The sequence below is a fragment of the Sceloporus occidentalis genome, unplaced genomic scaffold, assembly GCF_023333645.1.
Source record: "Sceloporus occidentalis isolate IW3139 unplaced genomic scaffold, rSceOcc1.0.p SCAF_1, whole genome shotgun sequence".
NCBI lineage: Eukaryota > Metazoa > Chordata > Lepidosauria > Squamata > Phrynosomatidae > Sceloporus > Sceloporus occidentalis.
Window position 1 is genome coordinate 210705009 of NW_028316981.1, and position 12876 is coordinate 210717884.

At 41.7% G+C, this 12876-nt stretch overlaps 1 protein-coding gene across 2 annotated transcripts in view; it reads left to right on the forward strand.

Moving 5' to 3' along the window:
• The first annotated feature begins 1396 nt into the window (after window positions 1-1396).
• Window positions 1397-12876, forward strand: part of ZCCHC7 (zinc finger CCHC-type containing 7) — a 162268-nt gene continuing 150788 nt past the window's right edge. For both annotated transcript variants that reach the window (XM_089488735.1, XM_089488736.1), the window contains exon 1: window positions 1397-1481. The gene's annotated coding sequence lies outside the window, so the exon portion shown is untranslated. The remainder of the gene's footprint in view (window positions 1482-12876) is intronic.

Consider the following 12876-nt stretch of genomic DNA (forward strand, 5'->3'; position numbering starts at 1 on the left):
CTAGAAGCCACATATAATGTGTCCATGCGTGGCACAGGCGCACTGTAATGTAAATGCTGAACTGTAAGTTACTCTGTTACTTTGGTTTGCTAATTCGATGCCTGTGCCTGCTACTTTCCATACATATATATACTTTTATATCTTAGTCGTTGTTGTTTTTTTACAACCCCCCTAAATATCCCCTCAGTGCACCCCCCCCCCCCCCGGAGCCATTCCCGTCTTTACACTCCATCCAAAATTTTAATTCCTCCTGTGGAGGTAATTTCCCATCTTCTTTTCTTAACACATTTTCAATACATTTTTTCCATATATTCCATATATTCCATATATCTCTCCACTGGACCTTTCGACGGGGCTTGAACATCAAGAGCTTCTTGTCTTTCCACCTAAACCCACCCTTCACTGTTCCTTTTCTGTTTCTGTCGACAACACTTCTATTCAACCGGTTCATCAAGCCCACAGTCTTGGCTTCATTTTTGACTCTTCTCTGTCATTTATTCCCCAGATCTCTGTGGTGAAATTTAAACAAAAGCTGCCCTGGAGGACCTAGATTCCTAGAGAGGACACTCTACTATGCATTTGTAGCTCCTCCAGTGGTTTTATGGCTAGTGTCTGTCAGACATCGACCACAGAGTTGCACTGGAGGACCTATAGATTCCTAGAGAGGACACTCTACTATGCATTTGTAGCTCCTCCAGTGCAGTTTTATGGCTAGTGTCTGTCAGACATCGACCACAGAGTTGCACTGGAGGACCTATAGATTCCTAGAGAGGACACTCTACTATGCATTTGTAGCTCCTCCAGTGCAGTTTTATGGCTAGTGTCTGTCAGACATCGACCACAGAGTTGCACTGGAGGACCTATAGATTCCTAGAGAGGACACTCTACTATGCATTTGTAGCTCCTCCAGTGGTTTTATGGCTAGTGTCTGTCAGACATTGACCACAGAGTTGCACTGGAGGACCTATAGATTCCTAGAGAGGTGTCCTCTCAGGTAAAAACATGGTTATTTTGCTTTTTATTCACATTCATGGAGGTCTTGTGCCCCTGGCCCTAGTGAATATGGAAGGACAAGTGTATTCTGAATCAGTGTAGTGCCAAACAGCGTATTTATCAGCACGCTCCCACTCTAGCTTGCCCTTCCTAACCCGCAACCGGAAGTGACGCCACAAGGCTGCCCCATCTTTATTACTTTCGGTATAGGCTTTTCTTCCGCGCTCTTGGCCCCGCCCACTTTCAGGAAGGTCAGTAAAAACCACCGCCGCCGCGCGCACGCTTTGGAAAAAATAATAATAATCGTGACCTTGCGCATGCGCTGTCGCCGCCCGGCGTCTCGTTCTAGAAGCGCATGCGCAGTAGAAGTCTCTCGCTCTCTCTCTCTCTCAGCGGGCGGAAGCGTAACCGGACGTGAGGGAGCCGTCGTCGGCGTTCCTTCCGGTCGCGAGGGGCTTCCTGGTCGCGCAGCGCAGCAGGCAGCGCTAGTGAGTAGTGCGAGCCCGCGGGCGGGGGAGGTGTTGACACGTGTCTCCACATATGAACGTGTGAATGTGCGCGCAGGCAAAAATAAATTTAAACATCCAAATCCGATCTGACACCGCTTTTTAACTGCCATGGCCCAGTCCTATGGAACTCTGGGAACTGTAGTTCGTTGGTGGCCCCCAGGCATTGGGGAATGATATAGGTCCAAAATAACACACTGTGTCATAGGCCTCCCAAAGTGACATTGGCTCTCAGGTCCAGAACACACTGCAGAAATGATCCAGTTTAAAACCGCTTTAACTGCCCTGGCTCAGTGCTGCAGTGTGTCTTGGACACATGGTGCCCTTTTAAAGCCTGGTGGGAAGCTTCTTCTCCTCTCTTTATAATGGCTTGGGATGGAGCCACACACACAAACACTTAAAAGAAAGAAAGGAAGGAGGGGGAGCCTAACTTTCATGGCAGGTTATTAAACGCTCCCATGGGGTACAGCCCTAACACACTACATGGAAAGAGACTCCACCTCAACATTAGGAGGAGCTTCCTGACAGGAAGGGCTGCTCCACAGTGGAGCACACACACTCCCTTGGAGAGTGGTGGGCTCTCCCTCCTTGGAGGTCTCCAAACAGAGGCTGGATGGCCATCTGTCAATGGGGGTGCTTTGATTGAGAGTTCCTGCATGGCAGAAGGGGGCCCTTGAGGTCACTCTCCAACTCCAGGATTCTGCGAAAGCCCCATCGAACAAAGTGAGATTTATCTCTGAGGCCCTATTCAGACAGAGAGAGACCTCGGAGCAACTTTGAGACTCAGTGAAAGAAATTGGCAACATGAGCTTTCATGGAAATAATCCAGTTTGAGAGCGCTTTAACCGCCCTGGCGCAGTGCTAGGGAACCCTGGGAATTGTAGTTTTGTGAGGGATTTAGCCTTTTCTGCAGAGAGCTCTGGTGCCGAACAAACCACAAATCCCGGGGTTCCCTAGCGCTGAGCAAGGGGGGTTAAAGCGCTCAAACTGGATCGTTTCTGCAGTGTGTTTGGGACCTTAATCTTCACAAAGGCCTGTTACAAACTGCCAAAATAAAGCTGCTTCGGGTCTCTTTGGAGGTATGCTATTTAAATGATGCATGGGTCCTAAGAGTCCGGAGGTCATGCCAAAGCCACACTCCATTCCTAAGCACTGGATTGCAGCTTTGGTGCAGCTTCCGGATTCTTAGGATGCATGCATCATTTAAACAGCATACCTCCAAAGAGACCCGAAGCAGCTTTATTTTGGCAGTCTGTAACAGGCCTTAATCTTAAATTTAAACAGTAAAAAGGGTCTTTCAGGGACGAGTGTGATACTATAAAATGCTATAAAAATTCATATGAAAATTGTAAATATAGCCCTATTAGACCTATAACACATTAAAGGCTAATATGTTGTTATTCTATAAGCTTTCTTTAAGCAATACTTGGTTTCATCTGATGCAGTAATTTATGCAAGGGTTGGATATATTTTTACTATGCCCATGCATATGGACACACAGAGAGAGCATGACATATGCAATAGCACTTACTGGTTTTTATAACTGCTTTAGAAGCAGTATAAATAAGGGTACGTTGCAAGTGTTTGGTCTGTTTCAGGTACAGGATATTGGTAACCATTGTGAGTAAGTCTTGAAAATGAATGGTTTGCTTAAGTTCAGACATGAGAGCATGGGCTTCACAATTCTCATTGTTACATATGTAATATCATACAGATTTATAATACAGAAGAAGTTTCACTCTGCAAAACATGAATTTCATAAATCAGGATCTTTTAAATAGAAACTATGCCACAATGCATTCATTTGCCATTAAGTTTTCACAGGACATTTGGTTGGTTTCGGTACCACAAATAGCACAGATAAGCTGGTATTCATCCTCATGAAGCAATGGCAGTGCTTCTCTTGTGTCAAGAGCATTGATTTGTTTAATTTGACAAAATACGGTCAGTCCAGCTGTTCCCTATGTCAATGGGGAGGAACCAGAGAAGCATAAGTAACCCTCAAAGTAACAATTTGTAAGCCTTTCCGAGAGTCTTTTTGGCTGAAGGGCAGGATACAAATATCCCAGATAAATAAATAAATGGGCTTACTGTGCATTGCAATATAATCATGGGCACCTGGTCAAAGGTAGAGTTGGAAAAGCAATGCCTAATGATTAAATATGGTTTAGAATAAAAAAGTACCCTTTGAAAAACAAATGTCTTTGCATTAGCTTTCTTTCAGTGGAGAGAGGGATAGGGCTACTGCACTGTAACAGTACAGTGGACCCTTGTTATACGCTGGGGTTTGGTTCCAAGATCCCCCGTGTATAACAAAATCCGTGTATGCTCAAGTCCCATTAAATATAATGACATAGCAAAATGGTGTCCCTTATAAAAAATGGAACATCAAGGTTTGATATTTGAAATTTATACTTTTTTGGAACATTTTCAAACCGTGGATGCTTGAATCCGTGTATAAAAAATCAGTGTATAAGAAGGGCCGACTGTATTGTTTCCTTATAAGTATCCCTTTTGGTCAAATTTTTGAAACTAAAAGCTCAACTAATTTGGTCTTCCCAAAAGATTAACACTCTACATCACTGCTCTATATGAATCAATACGAGCAATCCATAAAAGTGAAAAATGGGTATTTACCCCATTTTCATTCCCATGCAGTTCTCCATAGCATGGGGAAAGCTTAGGAATTAGTGCTCCATTGACTTTCTAACCTTTTAGGATTTTTGTGGTTGTTGTTGACCACCTTCCAGTCAATCTCATCTCGAGTCATGGCAATCCTGTAGATGAGAGATCTCTAAGACTCTCTATCCCCCACTATTCTGCTTAGTTCTTGCAATTTCATATCCATGACCTCCTTAATAGAGTCCATTCATCTAGCATGTGGCCTTCCTTCCTTTCTGCTTCCCTCCACCTTTTCGAGCATTAGATGTGTCCTAAGTACAACTGCCTCAGTTTTGTCATCTTGGCTTCCAGGGAGATTTCTGGCTTAATCTGTTCTTGGACCCATTTGTTTGTTGGAGCCCTAGTGGTGCAATGGTTAAATGTCTGTACTGCAGCCACTCACTCAAAACCATAAGGTTGCGAGTTCAAGACCAGCAAAAGGTCTCAAGCTCGATTCAGGCTTGCATCCTTCCAAGGTCGCTAAACCAAATTAGCTTACAGTTGTAAACTGCTTAGGCAGTATGAAGCGGTATATAAATGAAGCTTGTTTGTTTGTCTTCTTGGCCATCCATCGACTCTTCAGCACTCTTCTCCAGCATCACATCTCAAATGAATTAATTTTCTTCTTATCCATTTTCTGTATTGCCCAGCCCTAACATCAATACATGCTTGGAAATACAATTGCTTGTATGATTCTAAGTTTCATGTTCAGTTGTATATATTTGATTTTTAGCATCCTTTCTAGTTCTTTCATAGCTGCTCTTCCCATTCTTAGTCTTCTTCTGATTTCTTGACTGCAGTCCCCATTCTGATCTATATTTGATCCCAGGTATAGGAACTCTTTTACTATTTCGATTTCCTTATTGTCTAGGTTGAATTTGTGAAGATCCTCCATCTTCATTATTTTTGGTTTCTTTATGTTCACCAGTAATCCTGGCTTTGCACTTTCTTCCTTGACCTTCTTCAGTAGTTGCTCTAGGCCTATTATATTTTATGCTATAGTATTGTGTCATTTGTATATCCTAAATTGTTGATATTCCTCCCTCCTATTTTCACTACTCCTCCCTCTTGTGCCCTAGCCTGCTCTTTGGATAATATTTTCTGTATACAAGTTGAATGAATAGGGTGAAAGGATACAGCCTTGTCTGACCCCTTTGCCAATTGGGAACCATTATGTTTCTCCGTGTTCTGTTTTGACAGTAGCCTCTTGTCCAAAGTGTACAGGAATCTGTACTTTTAGGATAGGGGATACCATTCTTTTGGTATTGATCAAATACTGCTCTTTTATTCTCAGTAAGTAAGAAATAAGTTGCTTGGTATATTTCTTCTGTTAACTGTCATATTAAAAACATTTAAGTTTTTGTTGATGATGGCAAAATACTGTTAATCTGAGATCTTGGATTATACTGGGCAAGAATGTGAGAATTTTATTCAAAGCAGGTTTATATTAAGATATCTGCCAAGCTTGTGAATAATAGCAATGGGCAATCGGAACTAAAGCCTGGTTTGTTCATCTGTGTAGTGTCTTGCCAGGATTATTGAAACCCCATTTGACTTTTTCATATTTTATTTTGTTGAAACCTGGAACTGAAGTGGATTAATAGACTTGATGTATGAAAAATACTCAACATTGTGAAGGTGAAAAGTATTTTTATTTCTGCACAAAAGTTAAGTAAATGAAGAAACTGGTACTTGTTGGCTGCATAAGTATTCACCACCCCCTTTGATGTGTTATGCCTGTATAAGTCTCATACACAGGTGGATGGAGACTGGATGTGTTCAATTCCGATGCCACTTGATCTCAGATAAAATACACATGTTTCTGAAGGCCTCAGAGCAGATTTAAACAACCAGCATGCTGAAAACCAAGGAGCTATCAAATCAAGTCCAGAATGAAGTTGTACAGATCTACTAAATAAGACTGGATTATAACCCTCCACCACCCAATAATATGAACATCTTGCAGAGCATTGTTAAAATGCATTACTGCAAAATTGAAAGAATAGGGCTCATGTGTGACTTTGCTTAATGAGGTCTGCCCACCAAAACATAGTGTCTGGGTAAAGAAGGCATTAGTCAGATAGGGGCCAGTGGTGACTCTGAAGAAGGTGGTGAGATCTGCAGCTGAGATGAGAAAAAATAATTATTGAGAAGACTGTCATCCAGAAGCCTTGAAAATGTGACAAGAAAAAAGCTGTTGCTGGGAAAAACCCCTATCAAAACAGGCTTAGAGTCTACAAAAGGCATGTGAGAGATACAGCAAGTGTTGGTAAAGTTTTTCTGGTATAACTGAGCCTACTGAACTTGTAGCAAATGCTATATGTGGCACAAAGCTAAAATACAGCAAATGTGCTCATTGCTTTGAAAGCACCATCTCCGCAGTGAAGAAGCGGGTGGCAGCATCAAGTTGTGGGGATGCTTTTCCTCAGTTGAAACTGTGAAACTGATCAGGACTGAGGGCAAGATGGATGGAGCCAAATATAAGTTAATTAGAGGAGAACCTGCTTTAATCCGCAAGAAGCCAGAGACAGGTGGACATTCACCTTCCAAAAGAAGAATAATGCTAAACATAGCCTAAGCAACACTGGAATGGTTCAAATATAAAGATGTCAATGTTTTAGAATGGCCCAGTCAAAGCCTAGACCTCGGCATGCCTGAAAATCTGTGGCAAGACTTCAACGTTGCTGTAAACAGTCCCATCTAAGTTGACAGCTAGAACACTTTTGCTAAGAGAAAAGGGCAAAAATTGTAGGATCCAGATGTGCAAAGCTGATAGAGACTTACCCAAGAAGACTCATAGCTGTAATTTCTGCCAGAGGTGCATACCAGCTAGATACTTAGCAACTGATAAGTGCAGGTTTGTTTTTATTTATTTAACAATAAATTAAATAAAATTAAAAAAAATATTTTGCATCTTCTGTCTTGAATTTACTGACTACATCAAGTGGTAACAGTGCCAGTTCAATCCAGTTCAGTTCCAAGTTGTAACACAACAAAATATGGAAAAGTTAGTGTGTGTATATGTATCTACAAGACTCTGTGAAATGGGCTGTTAATGACCTGTGATGAATGGTTGTGACAGTATAGAAACCTTTCAGTATGAATGTTCAGTGCATGTTTGTCTAGTAAAACCTATAAATTTATCTCATTGTCTCATAGAAGGGATCAAAGAGTTGTCAGTAGGCATCTTACACCCTTCTTTACTATAGGAACATCAACAGTCTAAGATATGTGGATGGCATCAGACTCCTAGTGGAAAATAGCATAGTCTTGGAACAATTACTAAGGAAGGAGAAAGAAGAAAGTGCAAATGCAGGCTTGTTGCTGAACATAAAGAAAACAAAAAGGACCACAGAGGAGCTACATAAATTCAACCTAGACGATGAAGAAATAGCAGTAGTTAAAGATTTCCCATGCAAACATTGATCAGAACGGAGACTGCAGTCAAGAAATAAGAAGAAGGCTAGGAATGGATAGGGCAGTGATGGAAGAACTAGGCAAGATCCTAAAGAATAAAGATATACAACTGAGCACTAAAGTTGGAACAGCCCAAGCCATAGTATTCTCCATCACCATGTATAGATGCAAGAACTGGACAGTGAAGAAAGTGGACAGGAAGGAAATCAACTCATTTGAGCTGTGTTGTTGGAGAAGAGTGCTTGAAGATTCTGTGGATAGCCAGAAAGACAAATAAATGGGTCTTTGGACAGATCAAGACTGAACTTTCCCTGGAAGCCAAAGTGATGAAAATGAGGTTGGCCTATTTTGGCCACATCATGAGAAGACGTTACTCATTAGAAAATACAATAATGCTAGGAAAAATTGAAGGTAGTAGCCAGAGAGGAAGGCCACATGCCAGATGGATAAACTCAATCAGAGGTCATGGACATGAAACTACAGGGCCTAAACAGAGCAGTAGAGGATAGGGGCCTTGGAGATGTCTCGTCCACAGGGTCACCATGAGTCGGGGTAGACCTGAGGGCAGTTAACAACAACAAACTAGTTGTAGAGCACATGTTTGAATGCAAAAGATCCCTGGTTTAATTTCAGTGCCTCTCATCAGAGTTGGTAAAGATTCCTCTTTGAAATTATGGAGAGTCACTACTGGTGGATGCTGACCTATAATGTGCCAGTGACCTGATGTGTTTCACGGTAATGCACAAGGAGTAACTTATAAGTTGCAACCAGCTGGAGAAACAGATTGCTTTCATTTATATTTTGAAATGATTTTGTTGCCGTACATGGAAGATGGTGTTTAGAGTCATTGACAAAATACCATTGTTATTGATAAGAATGTTCAGCAAAGTGAACTACATATTTGAGAGAGAAAAAATAGGGGATCTGCTGTTTCTGGCTGACTAGGTAATGGGGGTGGGAGAAGTGTGTAGGAGGGAAGTAAGGTCAAACCAAGAGTATCAGCCTATGGGTAAAGGAGCAAGGTAGCAGGGAATATAGAAGAGGGAAGGGTATCTGCTTCTGCCTATATTGCCCCCTAGTGACGCTTTTGTCAGTTGTGCAAACACGGTTCTATTTTCACTTTCAGCTGATTTCTCCTATGTTAAGATAGACTTGTTCATAATTTTCTAAGCAGGAATCTGCTGCTTTATTTTTAGAAATCCTTCTGCATATCTTTAAACAGGGTTGAGATAAATGCAAACTTCCGTCTCTCTTCTTTTCTGAACCTGTTTTTGAAGAGAGAATCTTTATTTTATTTATTTACTGTATTTATACCCCGCCCTTCAGCCCTAAAGGCTCTCAGAGCAGCTTACCAGGGACGTAGCCAAGGGGGGGGGGTTTCTTGGGGTCCGGACCCCCCCTTCCATTAGAAAAATGAATGGTGTGTGCTGCTGCGACGCTGCACCCAAGCCCCATTATAATGGTGGCACTTAGTCTGGACCCCCCTTCCTAAAATCCTAGCTACGTCCCTGAGCTTACAATTATTATTTTAATTATGGTCAAGTAGCTGTATACGTCATTCTGTAAGTCACCGTCTTTGTCCAGCTGGCAAAGCAGATATACAGTCCGTCCTCGCCTTACACTGCGGGATCCGTTCCGGATCCCGCCACATAAGGCAAATTCCGCCTATGCTCGAGCCCCATTGGAAACAATGGGGCTCGTGCGCGGCGGCGCGGGCCCGCACGGGGTGCAACGGGTGCGCGCGCCCATTCAATTGAATGGGACGCGCCGCCCCTTCTGCCCCGCACGTGCCCCGCGGCTTGAGCGCGTATGCTCAAGGCTGCGTATGGCGCGGGCGCACTGTACCTGAGAGTTTCAAGTGTCTCCTTTATCTGCAAGGCTTTTTGATGACTTATTCTTAAGATCCTGATTAGTTTAACATAGCCAGTTTTAATGCTACTTTTATTTTAAAAGAGTGTTGCTGAATGACATCTCCCATCATTGATTATGCTGGCTAGAATGGGATGGACAACTTATATGGGTTCAAGTGAAAATTTTGTGCCTCTGGGGTGCCGTAGGGCCAAAAGAAAAAAAAAATCCCCATAAGACAAGAAAGGGGGAGGGAAGACAAAACTGGAAATTATACTAACTCCACATGGTTTTAATCTCCCCTTTTAAAAAAAACAGTAAAAGTAAAACCTCATACCCATTTTAAAGTTTATTCACCACTTTTGGAGGCTTCCTAGAAACCCAGTCCTTTTTTGCCAGAAAAAGAAGTCGACTTGGGGAGTCTCAGGGCTCTACAAAAAGCTTTTGTGGGCTAGTGTGATGAGAGGAGCCATTAAATAACATATGGAAGACCACTATTTTGGAAAAAGGTATTGGAACCAGCATGTTATGAGTCGGTGCCAGAAATCCAGGAGGGTTGGTGCATGTCTAATTAGTACAGCTAGGAAATTCCAGAGAGTGTTCACTGTATACTAATTCCAAAGAATGTTCACTTATGCCAAAATGCCAGAGAAATGTTCACTTATTCCAAAAGGTGCTCCAGAACTCTGAGCAGTGCCTGTCTTAAGAGAGGGGGGGGGGGATCTGATGATCTTTGGAGTGTTCTGGCCCATGCTTGTTAAAAGCTTTGTAAGCAAACACCAAAACATTTAAGAGTGTCCCAGTAGCTTATATCATTCAAAATGCACAAAACAGCGATGCACAAAATGCATAAAACATTATACATGTTGCAGGCTTTCCAAACTTCACTTGCTTCTTCATCAGGCAAATGTGTTAAAAATCACATGGGAGAAAGAAAGAAAAAAAATTGACTATGTTAGTCATAGCCCTGCATTTGGTCAAGATGATGTAGTTGTCCTCAGTTCAGATGATATGTTCAATTCAGGCAGGCCCCTCCTCCTTCTGACCATGTGGGTACTGGGAGATTCAGTCCAGGAAATAAACTTTACATTTCATTAGCAAGACAGAAAACTACTGCCTTTGAGATCCAGTAGCATATAAGCAGTATAGCCCCTTCAACCAAGGTGTAATGTGCTGCTGGTAATGGCACTCCAGTCACCCCACTGGCTGTGGCTTTCTGTACCGGCTGTAGTTTCAACATCTGTTTTAACTGGAGCTCCACATAAAATGCTTTGTAGTAATCCAGATTACCACTTCTTGGATAGTGGTCCAACTGGACCTATCTAGAAATGGCCCCTGGCCGTTCTGTCTTACCATCTGTATAGCAGAGCAATATGGCTTGGCTTGATAGCCTTGAGATGATAACCGTTATCATTTGCTTTGTATGAAATGGTGGTTATTAAGGCATTTCTTCTGAGACATACCTCACAAGCTCAGACTTATATGAATGAACCCAATGTGTGGAAAATTAAGTCCCTCCCAGCATGCATTGTGTTCTTTTTTTGAATGGCAAGCCATCTGCTGTTATAGTGTCAGGTCCTATAGGCTTTACTTAAGATAGGGAAGTCAGCATCTGCCTACTGGCAATGTTGGGGTTTATGAGTTTTGTATGTTATAAATGTGAAAAATGCTTTCTATTAGAGGGGCATGATTTGAAAAATGTCTGAGATAAAAGCTTTGAAAGGTATCTCAAACCCCCAGGTGCTCTGCCAAAAGAAAAATTGACTGCCATCCTATAGTCCAAATGACTGTCATATGTCTAACATTATAGTATCATTGTTTAATATTACACGTTTCCCTTAGATCCGTGTTTGCATATATTCTTTTTATTCTAAACCCCCCCCCCCCCAAAAAAAAAAAGGTCTAAGAGAACTTTTCGTTTTTCTTTATCACTGATGTTAAACAAGTTGATAAATTAAATTTCCTGGTCTCTATGATCTGTACTGTTCTTGTGAATTTATCATGTCAAAGATTTATAATCTTCAGTAATGAATTAAATTAACTGTGTGTTGACTACCTGTACTCAAGAATGGGAGCACAGCTTGCTTTCCAGATCTTGAGACAGTTGGTGCTTTCTTCTCTGGTCTAGTTTTCTCCTTTTCCTTTCCATTTTAAGCTAAGACTGTCAGTGTGAACCATTTACAAATGCCTGTTTGTGAGCCAGAAACATGGTGTACCGTTGTGTCGCATGCTTCTTACCTTTGTCTCTTTTTCATTTGAAGCCAGTATATATTTATAGAGAGAATTTGTATTGTGTGCAAGCATGCAACTTTCCTAAATAAAATGCAGATATTTTTGTTCTCGCATAATTGTATCTGAGAGCCAGATGCTTGACATGAAAATGGTGGTGACTGATAGTGGCAGAAAATTGTCATCTTTAGATAGTATGAACTTTCTGGTTTTATGACAGGGTAGAAATTGTGAAGCCCTCCATTTCCGTTCAGTCTGCAGCTCCCAGTATACCTACCTCACCACTAGCTATGTTGCCTTGGACTGCTGGGAGTTGTAGTTTTATAACATCTGGTTGTCCACATGTTTTCCATCCCTTTTTTATGAGTGTCATCTGGGGCATCTGCAGACAGAGTGATGGCTTGCATGGTTGCACAATTATTCAGAAAAATATTAGTTGATAAATAAAACTAACAGGAGGAAAACCAAGATACAGAGGAATCTTGCAGCACCTTTGAGGTTAACTGTGCAAAATAAGTCTTAGCATGAGCTTTCGTAGACTTGGTCTGCTTCCTCAGAGGAAAATAAGTTAACATTTATATTCCTTCCTCACTCCCAAGATGTTTCGATTTCCTTGGTTTCTCCACTGTATTGGGATATTTGATTGATAGTAGTGATAGCTTCATCTTAGGGTTGACATAAGTTGGAAAGGACTTGAAGGCACACAACAAGAACAATAACAACAAGTACTGTCTCAGTTGTTTGACAGATGTTGTAGACAGGTGCACATCACTGTAGGAGTGAAGAAGGTTGAAATATATGGAGATTGCTCCTCTGCCAGTAGTGGAAAACTCCCACTGAACATGACTAGCATTCCAATAGGTCTAGCTGGATTTCGTTTTAACTTTGAAGTATATCTACAGTATATATTCCAAAAAGCAAACCTTGATTTTACCATTTTATATAAAGGACACCATTTTACTATGGCCTGTTACAGACTGCCAGAATAAAGCTGCTTCGGGTCTCTTTGGAGGTATGCTGTTTAAATGATGCATGCGTCCTAAGAATCGGGAAGCTGCACCAAAGCCATACTCCATTCCTAAGCACTGGCGTGCAGCTTTGGTGCAGCTTCCGGATTCTTAGGATGCATACATCATTTAAACAGCATACCTCCAAAGAGACCCGAAGCAGCTTTATTTTGGCAGTCTGTAACAGGCCCATGCCACTATATTTAATGGGACTT